General features: G+C 43.1%; 1 protein-coding gene across 7 annotated transcripts in view; it reads left to right on the forward strand.

Annotated features, from left to right (window-relative positions):
• GPRIN1 (G protein regulated inducer of neurite outgrowth 1) overlaps positions 1 to 16,761 on the forward strand; it is a 95,300-nt gene that overhangs the window by 3,904 nt on the left and 74,635 nt on the right. The gene's annotated exons all lie outside the window — the stretch shown is intronic.

A 16,761-nucleotide genomic window follows, 5' to 3' on the forward strand; every position in this document is an offset into this window, starting at 1 on the left:
CATGACAAAAATGCATGTGTGTGGAAACCCACACATGGAAACATGAGCACCCACATGGAAATGTATAAACACAAGCAGGTAACTGTGTAGATGTGTACAGGTAAAAAGATAAGGAAATATGAGCTGAAGTCCTTTGTTCATTAGGACTTACGGTACTTCTGAGAAAGCCTGCACTGGTTTTCAGCATCCCTTTTCTCCCCCCCACCCTCCTCTCATCTGTCAGGCAGAGAGTAACTCCCTCACACATCTTCAGAAATTACCTCGGTTGACACTGTCCTTGCTGCCTATCCCCAGATGTCAGAATGCTGACAGGAAAACTGCACTTGACTTCTATGATAAGGAGGTCTCATTGACTTAAGTGGAGTAGGCCACCTTAATTAAACCTATTTTATAAAAAATGCTGAGCTAATCCCAGTGAAATTTAATCTATTTGCTGCTTATTCACAATGTTCAACTTATCCCACAATTCCCAGCTCTCTAGCTTCTCTCTCAGTGTTCCCTCTAACAGGGATTCCCAGATGTTGTCTACAACTCCCGGGATCCCTAGCTGCAATGGCTTTTGCTTGGGGATTATGTGAGTTACTAGCCGACCCTGCACAGAATATCTGTGTGCTCTTTGAGGCCGGCGGTTTCCTCTCCCCCGACTTCTGCCCCAGTCTCTGCTTCCGGGCCTAGCCACCTATCCTCCCCACTGCCACTTCTGCCCCCCCTTTCTTTCCCCCCCTCCCGGGCCTTGCCTCCGCGGCCGGGCCAGGCCCACCAACTCTGGCCTCCACAGCTGGGCCGCCACGGCGGCAACCAATCCTCTTGGGTGCGCCTCAGCCAATCAGACATGTCCGCTGCCCAGCCAATCAGCTGGGCTCTGGGACACACATTCCAAGGCACACCCAGGAGAATTAATATAATAGATAGTCATCAATACCTGGGAATCTCTGTTAGAGGGAACACTGGTCTCTTGCTATCTTTTAGTCCTTGGGAGAGTTTTTGTTTTTACAGTGGGGAAACTCCATCACTCAGTGATCTTCACTATTTTTCAGGGGGGGGGCACTTTGGGGAAAAAATCTAAAATATGAGAACCATTTCTCATCTTCATGCAGTGTTGTGCTTTTCCCAGCATGGGAGGCGGAAGTCGGACTGTAAGAGTAACAGAGCCCTGTCAAGCCTCAGCGCCATCTTGGAAGGTGCACAGAGAGCACTGGGAAATGTAGACATTCCCAACACTTTCCCTATAAAGTTCTGTGGGGACAGTACTGGAAAGAACTACATTTGCCAGCATTCTGTGTATACTTTCCAAGATACTGTTGTCTGTCCTGTATTATATCACAATGATTATTGTAAGACTCTCCTATAATATAGAATATACTACAACTGTTTAAGAAATATAATGCAATTCACTGTCTCTCTCAAATCAGCACTGAATGTTGCATTGAGGAGGGTATTGGATTGCCAGTGCTGCAACCTGCTCATTCTGGATCAGAGTTAAGGCTTTCTTGTTTTGGCTCAAGCTCCACAAAGCTGGAAAATTGTAACCTATAACCGATGCCTTAACAGATGTGCCATGATACTGTTCAATATCACAAATTGTGTTCACTTGCAACATTCCTTTCATGCATCCACATGACAACATGGGCACCATCTTTAGGCATTCCATCCTCCCCATCTTGGGTTGGGCCACAAAGGCTAAGAAAAAGTGTGTATGTGTGGAAGGCAAACTGATAGTGAGCAAAATCTGTGACATTGCACAATATCACTACTGATCATGTGGCATGTCTGTGAAGGCATCAGTTTTAGGATCCAATTTCCCAGCTTTGTGGAGCTTGAGCCAAAATGAGATAGCCTTAACTCTGGTCTTAAACCTGCAGGGTTTTTTTGACCATCAAATACTAACATCTAGGAGCTTTTAAAAGAGAGGTTTCAGTCTTTTCCCTCTCCTCCTCAGGTTTCTCTTATATCTTATGGAAACTGTTCCATTCCTCAAGTTAACACTGACTGTTGTAATCCTATGCACACTTACTTGGAAGTAGTCCCATTAAACTCAGTGCAGTTTACTTCCAAGTAAATATTTATTAGACTGGGCTGATGTTTTGAAACATATGTTTGAGAAAACATGTGTGCAATAAGTGTGCAGGCTTTGAAGCTATATAAAGGTCATCAGTAATAATGGGAAAAAGGGTTAATTCTGAAATTCTATATAGAAGTTATATAGTTAATTCTGAATTCCATATAGGATGCAAAGTAGATTTATAGTGCAAATATTTTAATCCCTTCTTATTAAAGGACTACTTTCACAGCTTTCCCCATATGTATGTTAACCAGGAGGTGTTTATTTTAATGATGAATAGAAGTTGGGCATTGCAGTATGATTGTGAAGTGCTAAAAGCGTGTGTGTTGATAGATCACTGTTTAAGTGAAATTGCAATATATTTGCAAAATATCTCCCTTTCTCTCTCACTGAGAATTAACAACTTTTCCATTCTGTCTGGTGAAAAGTTGTGTAAATCAAAAGTGAGAATGACGATGGCTGTCTGTATTAAATCTCACCTTTGCTGATTCTCCCTGCTCCCTTTATCAAGAATCCTGAAGGCTTGTCTGCATGGTGCTTTCTGCATAGTGCTGCTGCTTGGGTCGTGTTGATCCCTAGCTCATCTGCACTGTAGATGGTGGGAATTATGGTCTGAGCACATTGTGCACGTAACAGAAACAGTGATGTCAGGCAGGAAACAGGACACTTTCTTTCTTGGGTTGTGCTTCCAACACTTCTTCTAAAGTGCTGAATCAGAAACTCAGAAAGCTCTGCAGGAAAGAGCACAGGAACATAGGAAGCTGCCATATACTGAGTCAGACCATAGGTCCATCTTGCTCAGTATTGTCTACACAGACTGGCAGCAGCTTCTCCAAGGTTGCAGGCAGGAATCTCTCTGAGCCCTATCTTGGAGATGTCAGGAAGGGAACTTGGAATATTCTGCTCTTCCCATTGCGGCTCCATCCTCTAAGGGGAATTTCTTACAGTGCTCACACATCAAGTCTCCCATTCATTTGCAACCAGGGCAGACCCTGTTTAGCTAAGTCATGCTTGCCACCACAAGACCAGCTCTCCCCTATAACAGCATTGTTATAGGAAGCAATAATACAATTCATTTCTCTTTATTTGCTAGATTTTATGCAGGTATGTATTTTGGTGTACTGGAGCTGCGGGGAGCGTGTTCACTGTTCCTGGGGCCAGGGGTACACCTAGGTAATTTTGGAGCCTGGACCTAAAGGCCTTTGACGCTGCCCCCCGACTGCAAGTTAAGCATCATCCCCCTACACACACACACCGTGACACACAGTATTTTTAACACGAGGGTCTTGAGGGCACAAACAGTAACTGAACTTCCAAGAATGTAAGAGTATAAAAAAGGTATATTTATGCAAATATACATTAACAGAAACATTTCAACATGCAACTTAACATATCCCCATCCCATGTATTTCTTTCCCCACACTGTCTCTAAAGCATCCTGTCCATATCACAGTCACACTCTGCCGCCCAGTAGCATGGGGACCACACAACCCAGGACAGATTAAAGAGGATTTGGGGGGCCCCAAGGGTTGTGGAGGCCCTGGAATTTGGCCCTGAAGTCCAGAGGTAAGAATGCCTCTGCCTGGGGCAATGTCACTGGTGGTGGGTGGGGAATAGAGGAAGATGTGGCATTGGCAGGGTAGCAGATGGTTGGGGGAAGGGAGATCAGAAATGTAATAGCTGTTGCCCCTTCCAGCCCCCCTGCCAGCTCTTTGACCTTGGAGCAGTATCAAACTCCTACAGAACCTCACCTTGCCTTTTTGTAATGCCAGGTCAGTTCAAAATAAAACAGAAATCATTCATTATTTGATTGTGGAGGATGGAGCTGACCTGATATGTATTAGAAACCTGGATGGGGGAGGCTTGTGGTCGAGTTTGGGCTCAGCTTCTCCCGGCAGGGTACTCTGTTGCAGGTGAGAGGATGTGGGCAAGGAGAAGGAGTGGCTGTGGTCTATAAGAATAATATCTCACTTACCAGGATTCCTGTCAGAGAATTGGCCTGTATTTAATGTATGCACCCACGTCTGGAAACCAAGGATAGAATGAAACTTCTGTTAATGTACAGAGTCGCTACCTGAACTTAGTTGTGGAGTTGGTATTGGACTCTCCCAGACTGGCAGTTCTGGAGGACCTTTTCACTTTGGAACTAATTTGTCAGGATCAGCTCAGGAATTCATAGCAACCATGACAACTATGGGCCTATCTCAAGTGGTCTCGGGGCAGATGCACATTGCTGGTCACACCATCGATTTGGTTTATTGCTCTGATCAGGAAGGTGTTCCGTGGGTGGGGACTCCTGTGATTTCCCCTTTATCATTGATGGACCACCATCTGGTTAAGTTTAGACACAGCCTCAGCCCTCTTCTTCAGGGCTGAAGGACCTATTTACCCAAATAGGTCTGCTCAAAAAGGTCCTCCCAAAAGGGCTATTGTATCCAGTAGGATTCCAAGAAGGCTTGGAAAACTTTACGGTTGGTTCTGCCAAATATTCTTTTGATGCCCTAGTTCATACTTGGAATAATGAACTTACCATGGCAGTAGACATGATTGCTCTTAAGCATCCTCTCTGACCCATTTCTAAATTAGCCCCTTGGTATACAGAAGAACTACAGGGACTGAAGTGGCAAGGTAGATGGCAAGAGTGCAAGTGGAGAAAAACTCTGCTTGAATCGGACAGCTTACAATACAGAACACAATTGAAGATCAATGCTCTGGCAATGCATGTAGCAAAGAAGCAGTTCTTTTCTGCCCACATTGCTTTTGCAAGCTCACGTCCAGCTGAGTTGTCTAGGGTTGTGAGAGAGCTAATACATGCCCATCCTCCCCTGAATGAGAATTTGGATCCATTAGTTACCCAATGTGACATTTTAAATGAGTGTTTTGCAGATAAAATATCTCGTATTCGAGCTGAACTAGACTCTACAGTGCCTGTGGAGTCTACTGTGGAGGTGTACAGCAGCTCCTCTTGCATGGTTAAATTGGATCATTTTCAGTTTCTGACTCCCGAGTATGTGGACAAGATATCTGGGATACTGCACCTTACCACCTGTCCTCTGGACTCTTGCCTAACATGGCTTATACAATCTAGCAGAAAGGCTATTGGAGAGGGTCTTATTAAGATCATCAGTGCTTCTCTGAGGGAGGGCAGGATGCCTCCTTCTCTCAAGGAGGCAATTATTCGACCACTTTTGAAGAAACCTGCACTGGATCACTTAGAATTAGGCAAATATAAGGTCTGTCTCCAACCTCCCATGGTTGGGCAAGGTGACTGAGAGAGTGGCAGTATCTCAGCTGCAGGCTGTCTTGGAGGAAGAAGATTATCTGGATCCATTTCAAACTGGCTTTTGGGCAGGCTATGGGGTTGAGATGGCCTTGGTCAGCCTGTTGGATGATCTCCAATTAGGAATCAACAGGGGGAGTGTGACTCTGTTCATTTTTGGAGCTCTCAGCAGCTTTCAATACCATAGACCCAGGCTGCTCAACTTCAGCCCTCCTGCAGAGGTTTGCCTGCAGCTCCCATAATCCCTGGCTATTGGCCACTGTGGCTGGGGATCATGGGACTTGTAGTCCAAAAGCAGCTGGGGGCCTAAGTTGAACAGGCGTGCCATTGACCATGGTATCCTGGGGCATTTGAAGGGATTGGGAGTGAGAGTCACTGTTTTGCCGTAGTTCCGCTCCTTCCTCATGTGTAGGTTCCAGATCGTGTCATAAGAACATAGGAAGCTGCCATATACTGAGTCAGACCATAGGTCTATCTAGCTCAATATTGTCTACACAGACTGGCAGCAGCTTCTCCAAGGTTGCAGGCAGGAATCTCTCTGAGCCCTATCTTGGAGATGTCAGAGAGGGAACTTGGAACCTTTTGCTCTTTCCAGAGTGGCTCCATTCCCTAAGGGGAATATCTTACAGTGCTCACACATCGTCTCCCATTCATATACAACCAGGGCAGACCCTTCTTAGCTAAGGGGACAAGTTGTGCTTGCTACCACAAAACCTCTCCTCCTGTCTTTTGGAGACTGTTGCTCTTCAAAATAAGAGCTCCAGTATGGAGTCCCACAAGGCTCTGTCTCCAGAGCTTTTTAACATCTACATGAAACCACTGGGAGAGATCATCAAGGGATTTGGTGCAGGGTGTTATCAATATGCTGATGACACCCAAATCTATTTCTCCATGTCACTTCCATCAGGAAATGGCCTAACTTCCCTAAATGCCTGCCTGGAGGAGGTAATGGGTGGATGAGGGAGAACAAACAGGCTGAATCCAAGCAAGATGAAGGTACTCAATGTGGGAGGTCAAGACTTAGGAAGTGGTTCATATATGCCTGTTCTGGACATGGTTGCACTCCCCTGGAAGAGCTGGTGTGTCATCTGGGAGTACTTCTGGACCCAAACCTCTCCCTGACCTCTCAGGTTGAGGCAGTGGCCAGGAGTGCTTTCTATCGGTTTTGGCTGATATGGAAATAAACAACCTTAAAACAGTGGTGCATATGCTGGCATCATCCAGACTTGATGACTGTAATGTGCTCTACATTGGGCTGCCTTTGTACATAGTTCGGAAACTGTAGTTAGTACAGAATGCAGCAGCCAGGTTGGTCTCCGGAGCTGCCCAAAGTTATCACATCACATTACACCCACTTAAAAAGAACTACACTGGCTGCCAATAAATCTCCGGGCAAAATACAAAGTGCTGGTTATTACCTATAAAGCCCTAAACGGCTTCGGCCCGAGATATTGCGTTCTTCTTGTTTTAATAGTTTTAACATTGTTTTAAAATATTGTTTTAAGAATTTAAATTGTTGTAATGTTCTAACATCTTGCTGTAATTTATTTTAACTAATGTTTTAATTTTTCTGTTTTTTGTTGCAAACCACTCAGACGCAAGTTTTCAGCAGTATAAAAATATGTTAGATAGATATAGATAAATAATATTTAAGAGACTGTCCTCTTCATCTACCCTGCTGCCTATTAAGATCATTTGGGGAGGTCCGTTGGCAGTTGCCATGGCTTAGTTGGTGGTAACTCGAAACCAGGCCTTTTCCAGAGTTGCTCCAGGACTCTGGAATGCACTTCCTAATGAAACTAGAGTTTCCCCTTCTCTGGATGTTTTTAAGAAGGACCTGAAAACATACGTTTTGCCAGGATTTTAGTTTATAGTTATAAAGCTTCAGGTTTTAGAGTTTTTAACATGATGAAAACAATTTAAAATACAAATAATGTTTTAGTGATTGCTTTTAGATTGTGAACTGCTCAGGAACTTCTGTATGGGTCGGTATAGAAATGTACAAAATAAATAAATTCATTTCCTGGACAAAACAAAATCCCATTCAGCTTTACTTAGAGGAGTGCATCTGATGTTTTTCTGTGTTGTTCTTGAATAATAATAATAATAATAATAATTATTATTATTATTATTATTATTTTATTACCACATCTGCATTTCTTCAAGGTATTAGGGTAGCATACATGGCTGTTTTAATCCTCCCAGCAGCCCTGTAAGGTATATTACACAGACAGATAGTGACTTGCTCAAGGTCCCCTTGGTAGCTTAATGGCTGAGCAGGGACTTAAATCCAAATATTGCTGGCCCAAATAAAAATACTTAACTTGTCATTCTAAGCCACATGATTCTGTATACAGTGTGTGTTGCACACACACTTTCCTGCCCATATAGAAATAGTGCTTATGGCACTTGACATTAAAACATTTTAAAAAGCATACTAACTTTGTGTTTAAAAAAAGGAAAATACACTAAGTAGAAACCAAGAATGGGTCACATCAAAACACATTGTTACTTCAAATACTATTAAAGATTACTGGAGTGAGAGGAACAGGAATGGAATTGGGGTCCTTCCAGATAGCAATAAGATGTTCCCATATGAGGAGTCTGTAGACGTGAGTTTACTCAACCTCCACACACTCATGCAGGCTTCCATAGTCCTTCCCAGCTCAAATTTGTGCTCTGTTCAGACAGGGTTTTTGCATGATTTTTGTAGCTCCACCTGCCTGCCAGCTCCTGCTTTCTAAAAAGAACTAGCCCTTTCCCCCGGTTCGTCTCAAAAAGCAAGAGTTGGCCCGCAGGTGGAGCTGTAAAAATAATGTGAGGACCTTGCTCTGCATCTGAACAGATTATGAATTCATGCAAAGAAGGAAGATGTTAGTGTGGAAGGTGAGTACTCTCGCACTTGGAACTTGTGCGCAAGCTTCTCCCATAGTACATCTTATTGCCTTTTGGAAGGACCTGTTGAGTGGAAGCTCGTTCCATGCTGAGGAGTACATCGTGCTGAAGGCCTGATCACCTGTTGAAGGAAGATGCAATGGTGGGATTCCCAAGCAGCTGCTATAGGTTGAGATTCCTGGAACAGATACTGAATATAGCCAGGAGCTGTTCTGTTCAGGTCCTCTACCATCCTGCTGGCTTCAGTGCACTTTAATTTATTAACCCAGAGCAGCACTTTGACCTCTTCCCAGGAGTTATGAAATCATTCAGAGCCCAAAGCAATCTGTCACTTTGCAATGGTGAAAATATTTAATGGTGGCCAACTCATCTTTCATTTTCTACCATGACAGTAGGGGGGGATATTCTTGGTTTTTTACAACTGACTGAGTATGCAAATCTCAACTCTCAGTTTCTAGTTCTGTTTATGAAGAAAACCTTGAAGATATAGGCGACAGTAGCCAATGTAACACTGATTTTTTAAAAAAAGAGATCCAGGGGAATCTGGGAAATAACAGATCAGTTATCCTAACATCTGTGGCAGGCAAACTGATAGAAAGCATTCTCAAAGATAAAATTGTTAAGCATATAGAAGAACAGGCCCTGCTGAAGGAAAACCAGCATGGCTTCTGCAAAGGTAAATCTTGCCTCACCAACCTTTTGGAGTCCTTTGAGAGTGTCAACAGGCGTGTGAATAAAGGTGATCCAATTGACATAGTATACCTGGACTTCCAAAAAGCTTTCGATAAAGCTCCTCATCAAAGACGCTTGAGAAAACTTAGCAGTCATGGAAAAGGGGATGGATTCATGTGTGGATTGATAACTGGTTGAAGAACAGGAAACGGAGGGTAAGTATATATTGAAAGTTCTCTAAATGGATGGAAGTAAGAAGTGGAATCCCCAAGGGACCAGTGCTGGGACCAGTGCTCTTTAACTTGTTCATAAATGATTTAGAAGTTGGGATAAGCAGCAAGATGGCCAGATTTGGAGATGACACCTAACTGGTAGTGAAATCCAAAACTTTGCAAGGAGCTCCAAAAGGATCTCTCTAAACTGGGGGAGTGAGCGATAAAATGGCAGATGTGGTTGAATGTAAGCAAGTGTAAAGTGATGCATGTTGGGGCAAAAAATCCACAACCGCATATACCCTGATAGGGTCTCAGCTGTCAGTGATTGACTGGGAGGGAGATCCTAGGGTCATGGTGGACAGCTCATGAAACGTTTTGACACAATGTGCGGCAGCTGTGAAAAAGGCCAATTCCATGTTTGGGATCATTAGGAAGGGGAATGAAAATAAAACTAATAGCATAATGCCCCTACACAAATCTACGGTGTGGCCACATTTGGAGTACTTGTGTATAATTCTGGTCACCATACTTCAAAAAGGACATTATAGAACTGGAGAAGGTGCAGAAGAGAACAACTGAGATGATCGGGGCTTACAGTTCCTTCTTTATGAGGCAAGGCTACAATACCTGGGGCTTCTTAGTTTAGAAAAAAGATGACTGAGGGGTGACATGATAGAGGTCTAAAATGTTATGCATGTTGTGGAGAGAGAGAAATTTTTCTCTTTTTCACATAACACTAGAACCAGTGGTCAACGCATGAAACTGGTTTGCCAAGAAATTTTAAGACCAACAATAGGAAGTACTTTTTCACACAACACATAATTAACCTATGGAATTCTCTGCCACAAGATATGATGACTACCAGCCTGGATGGCTTTAAGAAGGGCTTGGATAAATTCATGAAGGACAAGTCTATCAATGGCTACTAGTCTGAGGGCTATAGGCCACCTCCAGCCCAAGAGGCAAAATGCCTCAATACCCGCTGAAGGGGAGCAACAGCAGGAGAGTGGGCATGCCCTCAGCTTCTGCCTGTGGGCTTCCCAGAGACAACTCTTGGGCCACTCTGTAAAACAGGATGCTGGACTACAGCTGTTCTTATGTTCTCACAGTTTCTTTTCCTCTTCTGAAAAAACTTAAATAACTTAATGCTGACATCCTCAGAATGACATTTACTATCACCCAATAATGTGGCTAGCTTGGTTGTTTTAAATTCTATGTGCTGACTTCAAGTCAAGCACTTAACCAATTTCTCATTATATTTACTCAGACATGGAAGCATGATGCCGGTCATTGGTAAAGTCTATGCATCTGAATGGATTCACAAGAGTACCTATGTTTTTTATTTGAAAGTACAGTGTTTATAGTGTGAGATAATGTCTGTAGACTCCATGATGGATGAGAAGCTTTCAGCTGTATTAATGCAAGCTTTGTCACTTAGACAATGTGACCATGCTTCACAGCATTCTGTTCTTAACAATGACTTCATCATTCATAGGCTATTGCTTGCCACCACTTGTCATTCTAGCAGTGTTTTGCAAGCACATGTGGCTCAGTATCTGTTGGATAAAGGAAGCTCTGGGGAAGTGGAGAAGCAATTCTGGCTACTATGCAACCTAGGCAGAAGCTGAAACAATTCCCCCTCTTCCCCACATGAATATATCTACATTGAATTTGTTTTAAGGGAACAAGATATTTATAGAGTATTCAGATCTTTCAGATCCCCTTGGTAACTTTCAGATCATCCAAAAATGTTTCACTTCCTTTCTGAAAAACCTCAGGCAAGATAATTCTCTTTTTGACACCATCGCATTTCATTGTCTGTTGCAGTCACTTATCTGTACAGGATCTGTTAAAGAGATGTTCATCTTTCAACTGGAATTTTAAAACAGTTATAGATATTTAACTGTAGTGACCCGATTTTAGGAGCAAGGATAGCTAGTGTAACACTGGTTTTAAAAATAAGTCATTCTAATTGAGTTTACCCTTGTCAGTGGGTACAAATCAAAGCAGCCTACCAAAAGAATCATAATAAAGAATGTCAGGTATATTTGTTTGCCTGCCTAAGTTCAAAGCTTATTAGTACTGGGTGACAGCATAGCTTTCAGGTCAAGTAGAAGACTTATTGCTAGCCATGGGGAAAATACTGTATATTCTGACCTTTTAGTTCCCAATTATGTGGATGGTGATCAAGCATGACCAAAACCAGAGTCAGAATCTCCTAATCATAATGTGATACTCCTATCAGATTAATGACCCATGTACTCCAAGGCCATAGCTGCTTTGGAGGAAGTTACAGGATAGTTTCATAAGGTGACTCAGTTGTTTGTTTGCACAATATTAAATAATTGTGCAAATGAAAAGTTGGAGTCCCTGGAATTGCACTGAATCAAATTTCCCCTCCATGTAACTTTTAAGGAAGTTATACTGGCACAGTCATGCCAGTATAGTTAAGATGAGGAGTGTTTTCAATATTCCACCACTATAAGTCTTGAACATTCTATTGCTTATAAAGTCAAATGTATCCATCCAATCCCTATGAAACTGTGCACATATCAGCGAGGGGACAGGAGACACCACTCCTCTGAATTTGGTGCAAATCCATTGCAGAATGGCTGAGATACAGCAGTTTACGTTTTAAGGTGAAGTTCCCTACAATACCTAAGGGAAAGAACAGGGAGCCTTTTCTCCTGGGGCAAACAGCAGCTGTGGGACCATGATGGGGGCAAAGGAATAGGGTCTCCTTCAACCTCATCCCCATGCTACAGTCCTGATCCAATTCAGGCCCTCTACATATGCTACTTTCTGAGTAAAAAACAAGCCCATCAGCTCTAGTGGCTCGACCCTTAGTGCATGCCTAGAAATTTACAAAAACAAGTTAGAAATGGTTAAAGTCTATGGGGCTTTGTACATGTGATCAGTTAGTCTATCACGACTTATTAACTATACCACCCTTCAGACAGAGTGTTATAGAAATGTGATAAATAAGTTATGCCATCAGTATGGCATAATTAATTCATGCCATACTGAAATGTCTTCTGCTCAACCTGCTGAGCAAGAGGTTTTTACTGAGATAGAAATCCTATTAACATGTTATGTTCTGTGCATGTACAATCTGTGTACATGCATACAGATCTGTACATATGTACAGTTATTCACATGATGATCAACACATATACAACAGTATACTTCCTACTTATTCTTGGATTTGAGGGGTCCTGTACCTGTGTTCACTTTTTAAATGAACACATGTAGGGGCTGTTCACATGATCGTGTGTGCAGTCGGGCAGGTGGGGTGGAAGGCAGGGTTCAACCTACTTTCCCCCTGATGACCACTCGCAGCCCCAAAGGCATGCAAGCCATGCACCTGCAAAACCAGCGCTACCAGGAGCAGCACAGATGAATTTCTGCACTGCCCCGGGTAAACAGGCTGGGACTCGTTTAGTCTATATGAATGATGCATTGGGGTATTCCCCCAAGAGATGGGCACTCTAGGCACTCATGTCTATGTGTGGCTGGGCTGGAAGCAGCCTGGCTTGCACATGAGCATGTAGCCCAGGTTAAGGAAGCACTTCTTCCTTTAACCTTGGCTAGCAGCTGGGCTAAAAAGCCAGGATAAGTGGTGCTGGCCTGCCGGGATTGGGCCCCATCCCTTGGTTCTCACACACAGCCTGACCCAGGCTGAGCACCCCTAACCTGGGTTAGGCTGTGCATGAGAACAGCCTTGTACAGTCATTTACACAAAATACATAGATATGTACAGGCACCTTTTATGCATGTACCACATAATATCTAAATAGGGCTAGAATGTGTTGGAAAAGTACTTGAAAGCTGCTTCTCAAAATGTCTGTAAGCACAAAGTTTGAGACATTGTCATGTGGGACAGATTTCTTCCAAGAAACGGAAGAGAGAGGACATCTCAGGGGGGCCCAATGACTGTAGCTTGCTTGGTGCATTTGCCTTCATATTGCCAGAATCTTTGGGCTGCCCTGGAGATGTGAGGGAGATCTCCTGGCTCCCTGTCTGGTGCCTGCTCGCCAAGGAATGTCACTTCAGGAGCTCAGGGAATTTCTTGTCAGAAAATAGGGTTGAAAACAGTCACTGCTTCATGAGTGCAGAAAAACATTTCTGGTGGTACATAAGGACATTATTAAATTAGGACCGGGGGGGGCACCCTGCCTGTCCCCCATATATTTTTACAGCACATGTGACTGTTTCTCAGAAGCATCTATATTTGTGGTTATTATGAGGAGTACAAAGTAAACATTAGAATGATATGGAAATGCACAGGATTGTTTCTTTGCAATTTAATCTTGAATATATCTGAGTAGACCTTTGAACCCTTCTGGGAATCTCTCAATGAATACTGAAATCTCTTTCCTCACTCCAAAACTTGAGTCGCACTCAGATTGGTAAATGATTTAGGGAGAGGATTTGTTGACACGGAGATCACTGGGATGGGCAAACAAGTTGTACTTATTCACAGGGGAAGAGGGGGTATTCAATAGACCACTGGGGATGTGTGCAAGGGAGATAGAGAGGGCTCGGTTTCAGCAGTTGGTTTTTCTTGATCTTGGTCTGCCCGTCTGCACAGGTGAACAGAAAATGTGGTGCTCTTGGAGTTGGATACAGGCTGTGTGGGGACAATTCATCTTCCTTGGCTCAGCCCTACCCCCTTCTTCCTAAAGTCAAGATTTTGCGTTCCATCTGTCAGCGCTACATCTGCTTTGGAGCCTGGCCTTTCTGCATGGCTGCCTGCAGGAATTGGCAGAGCACTCTTGCAGATAAAGTAAGCAGTCATGTGTGAAAGGAGGGTGAGGACTGAGAGAGCATCGCTTCAGGCTTCTCTGTGCCTTCCGACAGGAGAGATTTCTCAGCACCAACTCCATGCAGTCCCTTGTCAGCCAGATCAGGCTTAGGATGTCTGTCCTATAGGTCACTCTTGCCATGACTGTATCTGTCTTGTGTTTGCTTCTCCCTTCCAAGTATTTCCTCACATCTGTTGTAAATGTAGGGTGTTTCACCTTGGAAAATGGAAGTGCCTTTGGGTACAACTTCTTACTACAAACCAGTGTTCCCTCCAAGGTGTGCACATCTGTGCATGCACATAAGTTTTTTGATGTCCACTCAGTTAACTTTAGATCCTGCTCAGGTTGAATCAGAAAGGCCCCATTCTGAATGCATATGCGTACAGACTTCCTTGATACTGCTGCCCAGAACAAAACTCATTCTGCACACAGATGGAAACAAGTTGTTCTAGTAAGAACTAATCTACCTACTTTCCTTTCACTCTCTCTGCTGCTTAATACCTCAGTGGGGAAACAACTTGACTAGCAAGCTGGAGGTTGCCGGTTCAAAGTCCCACTGGTATGTTTCACAGACTATGGGAAAAACCTATATCGGGCAGCAACAATATAGAAAGATGCTGAAAGGCATCATCTCATACTGCGTGGGAGATGGCAATGGTAAAACCCCTTCTGTATTTTAGCAGACAACCACAGGGCTCTGTACTCGCCAGGAGTCGACACTGACTCAACGGCACGCTTTGCCTTACAACAGGACTAAATTTGGTTCAAATAAATGTCCACAAGTTAGATCTCTTGCCCCTCAAATGTTCGTGCATCCGCCATCTTGGATTGGGGTGGATGACATCATCACAAACTACACCATTGGGGCATCCCTATGTGTCGCTACAGCTGTAACAAATTTGGTTCAAATCGGTTAGGTGGTTCACAAGTTAGCCCACTTGCGTGTCAAACATTTACGCTTCTGCCATCATGAATCAGGGTGTATGATGTAATGACAAACTATGCCATTGAAGTGTTCCTTTGTGTCCTTACAACTGTACCCAATTTAGGTTCATATTGGTCAAGGTATTGTGAAGTTAATGTGGGGGTGGGGGGGGACACATGGAATGCCAGGTGATCTGATAAGCCTGGCTAAGTAGGCTTAAAATTAGAGGGAACGCTGCTACTGACTTCGTTAAGCAATTTGACCATGGCCAATTCTTCTTGTTTGGATCTGCCCGTCCAAATGTTTAAAATTTTCTTAGATGTAAACTGATAGGACATGTAGTTTTAAATGTGTTCATATAGAAATGGTTAGCATGCCATGTGCAGATGAGTAATGGCTTTCCTCTTTTGAGAGGTGGTAGCTTTGGGAGCAGGACAGAACAGCAGCATCTGCAGAAATTCTGTTCTCGTTCTAGGAAGATGGTGAAATAACACAAGGTGTGAATTAGACATCAGGTGAATAGGGCTTCTGTTGGTTATTTTGTTGTTGCTGTTGACAGTTTATTCAAAACTGATATAGTAAAGATACAATAGCGTGTCAAATGTTTATCAGTACATGAAACAAATCTCCCATCTCCTCCCTAGCAATCATGGGGCCTCCTGCACGCCTTGTACACTTTGAAGCATTCCTGATACTAATATAGGAAGATGTTTGTTTTCCTCCCCCCACCCCCACGTTTTAACAGTGTGTGTATGTCAGTACAAATGTCTGTTTAAAAACGCACAAACAGACATTAGTGCTGATACACACACCGGGTTAAAATAAAAATTTAAAAGGTATAACAGTTCAGAAAACAAACCCAAATGTATTATTAATAGGTTTCTAGTTTTTAATAAGTCAGATGCCTGTTAACCATAACATGCAACAATTCTTCCATCTAGCCCTTCATTTATTTCTTCACTTTTGCCTTTTGCCTTCTAGGCCTATGGCACCAATAGGATGCTTAGGTGTCCATTCCAATGGCATAAGCCTATATTTTGAATTATAATCAGAATGAATTATGTTTACATCTTCAAATCTGTAAATAAATTCTTTGGTTTATATTTTGCCATTTTGAAAATTTCTCTTGGATTTGTTTGGTGGATTTCCCCTCCCTTGCCAACAGTGAAGTTACCTTACATGACTAGAATAATAGAGTTGGAGGGAGGTCTTGTACGGCATCTAGTCCAATCTTCTGCTCAATGCAGGAAATCAAAAGCCAGAATGTTCACAACAGATGGCAGTCGAGTCCAAACTCTGCTTGAAGTTTTCCCTTTCAGTGAGGGAAAGCCCCCACTTCAGTTATTGATTCAACTGTAAGACTTTTCTTACTCTTAAGAAGCTGCTCCTAATTTTCAACTGAAATTTTCCTTCCTGTAACTTAAGCCTATTAGATTTAGTCCTGCCTTCTGAGGCACAAAAGAACAAATATTTGCCCTACTTTATCCCTTCAGATACTTAAAGAGTGCTCTCATGCCCCACACTTTCCCAGACTAAAGATACTGAGTTCCTTCAACCTTTCCTCATAGGACTTGTTTTCCAGTACTCGACTCCAACCATCTTTGTTGCCCTGCATTGAACCCATTTCATACATTTACATTCTACTTAAAACATGGCTCCCTGAACTGTTCACAATAGTCTAAAGGAGTCTGACTAGTATTAAAGTGTCAATATTTCTGCTTGAGACTTGGAAACTAGAGTTCTACTGTGGCTAGAAGGCCAGCATGGTGTAGTAGTTAGAGTGCTGGACTAGGACCGGGAAGACGTGAGTTCAAATCTCCATTCAGCCATGATACTTGCTGGGTGACTCTGGGCCAGTTACTTCTCTCTCAGCCTAACCTACTTCACAGGGTTGTTGTGAGGAGAAA

Source organism: Hemicordylus capensis, chromosome 2 (assembly GCF_027244095.1).
Source record: "Hemicordylus capensis ecotype Gifberg chromosome 2, rHemCap1.1.pri, whole genome shotgun sequence".
Taxonomy (NCBI): Eukaryota; Metazoa; Chordata; class Lepidosauria; order Squamata; family Cordylidae; genus Hemicordylus; species Hemicordylus capensis.